This window comes from Oncorhynchus gorbuscha, linkage group LG01 (genome assembly GCF_021184085.1).
Source record: "Oncorhynchus gorbuscha isolate QuinsamMale2020 ecotype Even-year linkage group LG01, OgorEven_v1.0, whole genome shotgun sequence".
NCBI lineage: Eukaryota > Metazoa > Chordata > Actinopteri > Salmoniformes > Salmonidae > Oncorhynchus > Oncorhynchus gorbuscha.
In genome coordinates, this window is record NC_060173.1 from 53,110,512 (window position 1) to 53,122,579 (window position 12,068).

The following is a 12,068-nucleotide window of genomic DNA, read 5'->3' on the forward strand; positions in this document are numbered from 1 at the left end:
GAGTGAATTCATTCTGAAGGCACTGCAGAAGGATGGTGATAATCGTCGCTGCTCGGCAATCATCACTGCAGGCTTGGGCTAAAAGGAAGGGATCAGGAAGAGATACTACCAACTGCTAGCCAAGAGCTATTTTAAGACCATTGTGCTGGCTCTACTCTGGTTGACGAGTATTACTCCATTATCGGGGCAATGACACTATCCTTCTACACAGCCAAATTGGATAATAGAATCAGATAGATACATGACTGAATAAAGAGCACTGTGGTTTGCTACAAGCCTTGACCTTGCTTAACGCCACAGGCCACTGTTTACACACAACAGTAGCGTTGGGGGTGAAAGGAGAGGAGAGGAGGATAGGATAGGACAAAGGCGAGGCAGTAGACCTGGCAAGGGGATTCACATCTCAACTAGGCAACCAAAAACGATCACTCAAAGAAAGGCTATTCAGCTCACAGAATCATATGGCAATCTTGTACACTTGCCTCCAGTCTCGAGTCGACAGTCAGGCTAACCGTTAACTGAATAATAGCCTGAGTGAGTGAGATATTTATTCCACTGTTGTTGTAGCTTAGCGCAGAGGCAGGTCTTGAAAGACTGCAGGTAAACCATCAGTTTGATGTTTCCGGCCTAACTGCCACTTCCTTGGCTCTCACCAGACACCCTGTAATACCAGCTATTTCTCTAGACAAAACCTCAATAGAGCTCAGGAGAGGCTCATAAAATTAGATCCACAGCACATAGCTGTCAAGATGCCGGACTGTTTTCGAGCTAAGTAGTCGGCGAAGCAGTCGTCCAACGCAATGAATAGCAGAGCGTTTCTCTTCACCTAATGTCTTTTTCACTCACAGTTGATAAAACAGAGAGTGAAAAAACATGGAACATTTAATGGCTGCTCTTGGGTCAGAGGTCCGTCCTTTCAAGCTCGGACCAGATCCTCGCCAATACCCCATCTTTAAGGTCTGATCCCAGGTCAGTTGAAGTTAAATCCGCCCCAAAAAGAGAAAGAGCCGTGTGAGACTGTGGAACTTGTTTTGAGAATGGGTCAACATTCCTTAAAGGAAAACTCCACTCAAAAACAACATTTTGGTATTTGTTTCATTAGTCCATTGTTGACATAGTCCCTAAACGTTTTGCTTGTCAGCAATCAAGTTTTCACGATATCTAACTTTCAAAATACAGAAATCATCCCCGTATGATGCATTTTGGAAACACACTGTAGGTCTAAGGAATGTGATTTCACCCAATAGTATGGTCATATATGAGCAAATTAACCCTGACACTGTATGTATCAAATTACATTTTAACACCGTTTAGATGTAATTGTACAATTATCTTGCATGGTCCGAGTCTCAGATGTGGTTTTGCATAAGGACAATTTAAGACAGTCTTCTCTTAGACTGAAAAACAGATTCTTATCTCCAAGCCATCAGACTTAAATACTCACCGTTTGCCAGCCTCCGCCCAGTGCCCTGCCCTGAACTTTAGTCACTGTTACTTGCCGGCTACCACCCGGTACTCAACCCTGCACCTTAAGAGACTGGTGTCCTATGTATTGGTCACTTTAATAATAATGTTTACATACTTTATTCTAGTGAAGGCTCATCCTATATAACTACATCTCCACACATCTGTTCATGTACTGTCCATAATGTCTATACACACACATCATCATTGCTCGTTCTAATAGTTCTACATCTCTTAATTCCTTTCTTTTACTTTTTGGGATTTGGGTGTATTGTTTTGTGTTACTGTACTGTTAGAGCTAAGAACATACGCATATCGCTACACCTGCGATAACATCTGCAAAATATGTGTATGTGAGCAAAACATGGTGCTTTATTGTTTTTTTTATATAGATATTTCATTACTTGTTATTTTAGTTGTTCTACCAGTTAGCAACATATTCTTCAATTAAAAATGTAGCCAAGTGGTTATTCTGACACTTTAGCTAATAAGCTTTCTTTTCTTTTTTTCCTTTTAAGCTTTCTTTTCTTTGCCGTAGTATTGTTTTGGTATCAGGTATTGTTTTGGTATCGGGTATTGTTTTGGTATCGGGTATTGTTTTGGTATCGGGTATTGTTTTGGTATCGGGTGTTGTTTTGGTATCGGGTGTTGTTTTGGTATCGGGTGTTGTTTTGGTATCGGGTGTTGTTTTGGTATCGGGTGTTGTTTTGGTATCGGGTATTGTTTTGGTATCGGGTATTGTTTTGGTATCGGGTATTGTTTTGGTATCGGGTGTTGTTTTGGTATCGGGTGTTGTTTTGGTATCGGGTGTTGTTTTGGTATCGGGTGTTGTTTTGGTATCGGGTGTTGTTTTGGTATCGGGTATTGTTTTGGTATCGGGTATTGTTTTGGTATCGGGTATTGTTTTGGTATCGGGTATTGTTTTGGTATCGGGTATTGTTTTGGTATCGGGTATTGTTTTGGTATCGGGTATTGTTTTGGTATCGGGTATTGTTTTGGTATCGGGTGTTGTTTTGGTATCGGGTGTTGTTTTGGTATCGGGTATTGTTTTGGTATCGGGTATTGTTTTGGTATCGGGCATTGTTTTGGTATCGGGCATTGTTTTGGTATCGGGTATTGTTTTGGTATCGGGTATTGTTTTGGTGTTGAGTGTCGTGAAACTAAACGTGCTATCAAAGTCAACATTCTGACAACGTGACAACACTTGTATGTTTCGAAGTTTGGATAGCACAGTACAGCGAGTAAAGCACAGTAGAGTATAGTACAATACAGTACTGAGTACAGTAATAGTACAGCACTGTACAGTGAGTAGAGCACAGTAGATTACGTATTTGTACTGCACTGTACTCTACTGTGTCTAAACTTGTGAAACATGGGGAGAATGACATCAATATCCATATTTATGCATTTCTGTACAGATCAGGAATCCATGATGTAATTCCGTTATTAATATCCACTTCACTTACTGGAAAATGTGGTCGCATAAAAACCTGAGGGAGATTTTACCGTAACTCCGTTACCAAAGTTTGAATCGACACAGTTTTCCCACTATATTCGTTTTAGTACATTTTTCAGTAGAAATTGTTAAACGTTTTCGTTGTGCGTATGGTTTGTTAAACTTTGAAATAGTTTTTTGTTTGGCATACATTTTAAAAGTAAAGAATCTGAGTCAAAGTGTAATTCTGTTAGTGTGGAATTGCCCACAGCAGGCTGGAAAAGCTAACATTAGTAGGCTAGTAGGGCTAACGTTAGCATGCTACTTGGCTAGCATCCTTGCAAGCCGATTTGTCCCAAACTCATAATGTATTTGCTTGTAGGTTGGCTGACATTTTAACTGAACGAATTGGTTTCATTTGAAGTTACACTTTTGAAGTTATTTCTGTTGGGGTTTACATTATAGGGAATATACTGGCTTGCCGGGTCCTCCGTATAATATCACACCACGCAAAAAACATTTTTTTCCGACATATCTTCCGCATTCTTTAGAATTCTGATTTGTTTTACGTACCGCAATGTAGAAAAATGTTAAAGTGAGGCATAATTTGCATTGGGACTTTTGATCCATATACTAATGCAAATCCATATGTTACATGTGGTTACGTTTATGCTACCTACCCTTTAAAATACCCTCAGGCCTCCAGTGTTCACAAACTGAGGTGGTGAGAGCAAATTAACTGCCTGACATTTCCTGGGCTGAAAACGTTATGGGCCGGACAAGATGAGTCTCCTGTACATTCAGGAACAAAGGGACACCGAGGAGGTGGCAAACAAATCACTGCCTCAGCCCTCGTGTAAACATGAGGGAGAAAACGATCCACATGCACACACACAACCTGGAACATCTCCTTCCTGTGTCAGAGCAACAGCAGGGAGGAAATGTTTGGGCTGTCCCAAATGGAGAGCTGATCAAGGGGGAAGCGTCACAGAAACCCTTCACAGAAACTCTCCATGAAGCTCCCTTCTCCGGTCCACCCCAGCCAGATACCAGGAAAAAGGAGGGAACTCGACCACCCCCTCTTGGGTAAAACCCCCCCCCCCCCCTACACTTCCTTATCTTCTTACTGTGATAGCTTTAATCTGACAATGCACATGCTCTGAGGGTTCAGTCAGCATTTGAACTGCCTCACCTCGCTGCGAGTCGATTGGACTGGCTTTGTTACGTTTGAAGCTCCAGTTTTTCTATCCGTGTCTGTCTGTCTTGTCTGTCTGTCTGTCTGTCTGGGTCTCTAGCACTATCAATGCTATTTCCCTGTTCCAATATCAATCTCTCCCTCTTTCGATAAACCAGTACTTATTTTTCAGAGGCAGAAAGGGAGAGATGAATAAAGGAACAGAGGGCTCTTTCTATCCCCCCTTCTCTTTCCATCTACACCTCTCCTGCTGCTTCTAAAGTCTCTTCTTTCCTACAGCTGAAAAAGCTTTGAGCAAAGCACAGGCAGCTTCAAACGTCTCATCCATTTATACACAGAGCTCTGGCATCCCTCTCGCCTCCTCCTTTCCCTCAGCTGCCTGCCCCCCCTCCTTCCTTTCCCCCTCAAGTGCTCTCTCCTTCAGGCAGAGGCTGCAACAGCATGGCTGCCTCTCTCACAGGCAGGCAAATCAGACACACACACACACACACACACACACACACACACACACACACACACACACACACACACACACACACACACACACACACACACACACACACACACACACACACACACACACACACACACACACACACACACACACACACACACACACACACACACACACAGGTTATATACTGACCCCCTCTGCCCATTGCAGGCCCACTGTAGTAGCCCGAGCTCTCACTGATAGTCAGTCCCAGATCCAGGCCTTCCTCTCCTATGTAGGGTTGTTCAGTCCTGTTTTCCTCTCCTCCCCCCACCTCCTCCACTTTCTTGCTACTCACGCGTCGAGAGGCGAAATGAGGCGCGCTGGAAATGTGTTGGGGCTGACAATGGAATATGGCTGCTCTGAATGCACAAGACTTTAATGGGCTGAATTAGCAGTGCGAGTGAGTCTCTCCCTTTCGCTCCCTCCCTTTCTCTCGATCTCTCTGCCTAGCTCGGTCGTCCCCTCCCCCACGCCTTGCTGCACAGCCATTCCAGACACACACGCTGCTTACAAAGCTGAGAGACAGAGAGGGAAGGGCCAGCCGGCCATGAAAGTGCTTTGTTTCTCCCAGCTCTGGGATCGTTTCCACAGGCCTGCTCTGCTGTGCCCCCTCAAGATTCCTCCCTGTTACACATACTGACTCACAGTCTTTCCACAGGGCTTTAGGGGGTGCGCTTGTGTACACTAAACATTTATTCATCCCAATCGCTTCGATTACAGACATTATTATGAGGTAGTCATTTCACAGTTAAAGCTCGTGAACAAAGATTGAGATTTTTTTTTGAAGAAAAAAAAGCCTGATAAAAAATGATGGGGATGGGGATAGTAAAATACCCAGCATGCAATTAATTTCCCTGCTGTGTTAACAAATCAAAGTAGATCAGAGAAAAACACGATTTAAATGAATTAATGTTGTCACATTAAGTGAGCGTATGCTTTGACTGACTACATTAGCCCCTATACCCACGTCGGCCATTACAAAAACGAAGAACGTTTTCAGAGGCGAGTCGCTCGTGTGAAGTGGCTGCCTGGTCTTCTCCCAACCCAAACCCACACACACCCACACTGCTAAGTAGAGACAGAGCTAATCCTGTTTCAGCATGGCAGGACAGGATTATAACATACTAGGAGTTTATACAGCCCCGGCGATGGCTCTGTGCGATGAGGAAGAGATGACCTCTGGGAAGAACGTGTTCCTTCAAATAATTAAGTGTTATGTGAGAAATGACATCTTACAGCACAGCTGTTTACCAGAGATCGGCCCCCCCAGGAGGAAATGTGTGAAGCCACCGCGGCGAGCTCAAATAAGGACGCGAGCGGCCATAGAATTCTGCAATCATCTCAGCTAGCTGGCTGCCTATATTGCTTCTCTGTCTTAACCAGTGTTGCAATACGCTGCAGGAGTCCCTCGAAGGAGGGTAATCCGTACAAAGCCCTGTACTGGATGAAGGAAACAGACCAAGGACTTGTGTAGTACTTTTTCATCTGTTGAAAAAAAAAAAAAAACACCTATAGGGCTAGGCAATTTGTTATTGTACATTTAATCGCTATGGTAATATGGACGTGTACGATATCAACATCACCACGTTTCAGCGTCCTGTACAGTTCTAGCCTATTTGTCCACATGGTACAGCCCAGGAGGACACATGGCGTATCCTACAGCCAATTCCAAGGTCATTGGCTTTAATCATATACATGGTCATAACTAATCTTCCTGTCAAAAACAAGTGCTCCGCAGCGGAAGACAGAGCCCTGAGAAAACCACTATGTAAAGTCCACACCAAAAGAGTAAACAAGAGTTATGTCCGCGTAAATGCAGCAACTAGACGTAACACCCCCCCCCCGGGTCGCGCACCACAATAGCTCCTTTGATGCTTAACAAATGTTTGGGAAATGGGGGGGCTAACCAGAGCCAGCAGCACACTGAAGGTCAAGGAGACGACCAGATGTTGGAAAACAGAGTTTATGTGGCCAGCATGGATCCCGATATGAAATATTTCCACAAGGCACAACCACAGCCCTTGACAGGGTTTTCCTGTATCGCCGTCCAACAGGACTATAAACTTAGCAGCTCTCGCCACTGTGACCCATAAGCCTGCACACTACGCTGACCTCCGGACAACATGCTCTCGCGTCTATAATGTGTACGCCCTACATAGGCCTGCTTTGAGTGACTGTACATAGATCTGTAAACAGAAAATGGCGTACCTCCTCCCCATACTTCTATTTAATTCCAATATCAATATGCCTTTTACTACCTTCCACACAGTACAGACGGAAAACAAGGAGGCTTTTAAAGAAGGAATGATTTCGAAACGCTTTGCAGTATGCCATCTTGATTCATGGTACTCTACGCTCCATCTGTCAGGAGGCAGAAGGCATTGTGTGTGTGTGTGTGTGTGTGTGTGTGTGTGTGTGTGTGTGTGTGTGTGTGTGTGTGTGTGTGTGTGTGTGTGTGTGTGTGTGTGTGTGTGTGTGTGTGTGTGTGTGTGTGTGTGGGGGGCTGTCTAGAACAAACAAACAAGCCCAGTCGTCTAAAAAAAAGTGGCCTTCTGAAACCGAGGGAAATGTGGAAAGAGAGAGAACAAGCTCTCGCCACCCCAGCCAATGTGTTCGGCGAGCACGAGGGCAGTGGTAAGACTGAAACACAATACCCACCCCACACAGCTGTGTATTGCGTCCAGCCTGCAGTAAACATAGGCCTACATTTAAGAAATTGACCGGACCCATATGCCTTGGGTGCGTAACCTGATTAGGACGTCAAGGATAGAACGGTGTGTCTTTCTTACGAAACTCAAAATGTGCAATTTGAACTTGTTTAAATAACTGTCCACATTCACTTTTCCTCAGCCAACAAGATGATTAATAAACTGCAAAATCACTAGCCTATGTCAATCTACTATACCCCCATAGTAGAAGAGTTTCCTATTCTATTGGTCAGCTTGTCGTTCTGTGCGAGAAAGAAATTCCCTATTCCAAAACAGACTCTGGGACAGTTGTGGGAAGATAGATCCTAAATTCATACAACCGGCAGGCCTACGCTACACCCGAAAAACTTAAAAAGCAACAAGCCTGATGCACCATGTCAACACATTTAGCTTAAAATGTTGATAATCTATTATTTCTACAAATGGTAAGTGCAGCAATGAACGCACAAGGCAGTAGGCTACGCAAACATTTGTTACATAGTGCAATTATTGGGAAAACACCGTTGTCAAAAGCACACTGCACATGCGAGCGGTTTCAATGAAATAGAGAGGGAAGATCTAAAGATGCAACAATTAGCATGGGTTACTAATAGACTAGGATTGTGCCTTTGGCTACTGGACAGAAAAAAAGGTGATTTGAAAACCAATAGAACATGAGAAAAATATGGAAGTATTCATAGTTGCCTGCATGTCTGGTTGGATTTTGGCAGGGCTCACTTGAAGCATGGTAAGACATGCCTCATATGTAGTAAAATGTAAAGGGTTGAAACAATTCAGTATATGCTTTAAAATTGCTTACTGCCTCCAGCTCATTGCAAAGTGGCGTGTTATGTACTGAAGCCTGCCCAGTTGCCTATGCACTTGAATGGCGAATGGTGAGAAATAAAAATAGTAGCTCTTTAATTCGTGGCCATCAAAATTATTTATGAACTCTTCCTGGGGTCCACACAAAACACAGAAAAGGACAAAATACAGAACAGCAATGGACAGGAACAGCGACACAAATCCAAACTAAGAACACCACAGCCAAAGAGCAAGACGACAACTTAAAAATTAAATAATAATAATAATAAATTAAAAATAACAAAATATAATGGGTGTGTTTAGAGTTCGTCAAATGAAATAAAATGGTATTAATCACATGCTTAATAGACAACAGGTGTAGACTAACAGTGAAATGCTTACTTAAGGCTCCTTCTCAATACACAATGATTGCATGTCTTTTGGGGTATATATGGGTTTTTGGGCTGTGCTTTAACTGGCTGAATAGATAATTTGGTACTTTCAGCACGTCAATACTTCTTACAAAGACCAGTGGTGACACAGTCAATCTCTCCTCCAATTTGAACCAGGAGAGACTGACATGCATTTTAAATGACATTGGCCCTCTGTGTACATTTGAGGTTCAGAAATGCTGCTCTATTATGGTCCAGCTGCAGCTTTTTTTTTAGGTCATTGTTTTTGCTGCACCTGACCATACAACTGGGCAATAGCCAAGATTTGGGCAATGTTCAGAACCAGCTCATTCCTCAGAATCAACCGCGAGAGCCACTGCGTTTTCAAGGAAACAGACAGCGGTGCTCTCAATAGGGAGTCCGGTGAATAGATAAGTAGCAAATTAATTCAGAACAATGGCACAGAGACATACGAACACTACATAGACAACATCAGCGAGTAAACAGAACACACTTTCAACAACACTCTTCAGACTCTCCAGACAAGAACAATGGCTGGCAACTACCAGCACCTAAAAAGAAAAACAACTAAATCAACGCAGTGAAGTCTCCAGTCTTAACTGCCGACACAACAGGCTTATGGCAGAATCGAGGCTGCCTTTTTCTTAGAAACACACGCAATAGATAGGTAGACTGAGCTAAGCTTTCCCCTTGCTTTGTTCCCTTGATTTTGGTTCACTGTAGAGTGGAGGCAGAGGGGGGGGGGACAGAGGGGCAGACATGTGGAAAACAATTAGTGTGGAGTGTTTTTACTGGAGTCCTGCGGGGCAGGGGTGCTTCAAAAGGGCCCAGCGGCAGCAACCCAGGAGCTAGAGCCTGGACAAAAACACGGCCGACCGACACTTCGCCAGCTGACCCCTCCAACCTAACAAAACACATCTCTCTCTGCTCAGACAATCCCAGGCGTTCAGCTATGTGAGCTATCCACCAGAGTAAACTCTGGGCTGGGAGAAGAATTCCACTCTGGCGAAAGCAGCGGACAGCCGTAATGCTGCAAAATGACTAGATGATTCACTGCCCTCATGGAAGCTTACCCTCGGTGCACTCCTCTTGACACATTTCCCAAGATGGCATCTAAAAAGGTAAATATTGTGTTGCCATCTGGTGTATATTTACATTTTTGACCTGGTCAAGAACACTGACAGTGAACTACCTGAATAAGATGCCTTATCACTCCAGAGATATCAATAGAAGCAGTGCCGTGATCCCGTGCGGCTCAGTTGGTAGAGCAGGGCGCTTGCAACGGCAGGGTTGTGGATTCGTTTCCCACGGGGGACCAGTACAAAAAACTCACTACTGTGAGTTTCTCTGGATAAAAACATCTGCTAAATTACCAAAATGCAAGGCCCTAATTTCTCATACTCAACACAACCTAAGATAAGACATTAGGAGCTCAGCAGAAAGATAGGAATGAGGAGTGAGATTAAGATGCTGCAAATCGGCATGTGGAAACTGTTTATTACTGTTAGCAAAACAATGTTCACACAGGGTAGAACACTTTTACAATACAAGATGAAACCAGTAGCTTCAAGCTTTAATTTTAGGCTAACTTTCCTTGCTACCGTACAGCTGAATTCACTACCCGAGTACTTTGTTTGTGATAATATGCTAACCATAACGCAAAATATACGAATACCAAAGCTGATTTTCACCAAAAACATTATTAATTCACTCTGTCTCCCTTGCCAAAAACAAATGAACTTAGTCTCCCTCGCCTCCCATCTGGTTTCCACTAGATTCCCATAGGCACATTCTGTGTCATGGATGACATCATTAATTTCTTAAAGAGACGGCGCAAATTTTTATAAAATAAGAAATTGCTTCTTCTATGCAAACGTTGTTGATCAGTAAATTGAAATATGTTCCCCTAGCAGTTGCCAATAAAATGCGTTCTAAATGGAAGGTATTGTTTGTCATCTGTAGCCTAATGAAATCGGCAACAAAAAAAACAACTCAATGTATGCACGCGCAAACACAAACACCGACACACACACCTATTGAATAAAACGGATTCACCTGGAATTTGAATAGAATAGACCTAGGCTACATCTTGATTTACACAGTTTATCAATAGAAATGTACCATTCAAATACAGTTGAAGTCAGAAGTTTACATACACTTAGGTTGGTGTCATTAAAACTTGTTTTTTAACCACTCCACAAATTTCTTGTTAACAAACTATAGTTTTGGCAAGTCGGTTAAGACATCTACTTTGTGCATGACACAAGTCATTTTTCCAACAATTGTTTACAGACAGATTATTTCACTTACAATTCACTGTATCACAATTCCAGTGGGTCAGAAGTTTACATACACTAATTTGACTGAGCCTTTAAACAGCATGGAAAATTCCAGAAAATCATATTATGGCTTTAGAAGCTTCTGACATCATTTGAGCCAATTAGAGGTGTCCCTGTGGATGTATTTCAAGGCCTACCTTCAAACTCAGTGCTTCTTTGCTTGACATCATGGGAATATCTAAAGAAAAAATTGTAGACCACAAGTCTGGTTCATCCTTGGGAGCAATTTCCAAACGCCTGAAGGTACCACATTCATTCTGTACAATAAATAGTAGGCAAGTATAAACACCATGGGACCACGCAGCCACCATACCGCTCAGGAAGGAGACACGTTCTGTCTCCTAGATATGAACATACTTTGGTGCGAAAAGTGCAATCCTAGAACAGCAGCAAAGGACCTTGTGAAGATGCTGGAGGAAACAGGTACAAAAGTATCTATATCCACAGTAAAACGAGTCCTATATCGACATAACCTGAAAGGCCGCTCAGCAAGGAAGAAGCCCCTGCTCCTAAACCGCCATAAAAAAGCCAGAATATGGTTTGCAACTGCATGGGGACAAAGATCGTACTTTTTGGAGAAATGTCCTCTGGTCTGATGAAACAAAAATAGAACTGTTTGGCCATAATTACTATCGTTATGTTTGGAGGAAAAAGGGGGAAGCTTGCAAGCCGAAGAACAAGAACACCATCCATCATGTTGTGGGGGTGCTTTGCTGCACAGGGGTGGCAGCATCATGCATGTGAGGGGGTGCTTTATTGAAGTTAAAGCTTGGGCAACTGGTTTTCCAAATGGACAATGATACTTACAAAGTTGTGTCAAAATGGCTTAAGGACAACAAAGTCAAGGTATTGGAGTGGCCATCACAAAGCCCTGACCTCAGTCCTATGGAGAATTTCTGGCCAGAACTGAAAAGCGTGTGCGGGCAAGGAGGCCTACAAACCTACATCAGCTCTGAATGTCAGGAGGAATGGGCCAAAATTCTCTCAATTTATTGTGGGAAGCTTGTGGAAGGCTACCCAAAACATTTGACCCAAGTTAAACAATTTAAAGGCAATGCTACCAAATACAAACTGAGTGTATGTAAACTTCTGACCCACTGGGAATGTGATGAAAGAAATAAAAGCTGAAATAAAATCACTCTACTATTATTCTGACAATTCACATTCTTAAAATAAAGCGGTGATCCTAACTGACAGGGAATTTGTACGAGGATTAAATGTCAGTAATTGTGAAA

The 12,068-nt window shown here is 43.0% G+C and overlaps 1 protein-coding gene across 2 annotated transcripts in view; it reads right to left on the reverse strand.

The window, feature by feature from the left end:
• znf609a (zinc finger protein 609a) overlaps positions 1 to 12,068 on the reverse strand; it is a 178,010-nt gene that overhangs the window by 56,153 nt on the left and 109,789 nt on the right. The window contains exon 1 of one of the 2 annotated variants that reach the window (XM_046356456.1): positions 4,741 to 5,561. The exons of the other annotated variant lie outside the window; for it this stretch is intronic. The gene's annotated coding sequence lies outside the window, so the exon portion shown is untranslated. Of the gene's footprint in view, positions 1 to 4,740; positions 5,562 to 12,068 lie in introns of those variants that run through there. 2 annotated transcript variants of the gene reach the window in all.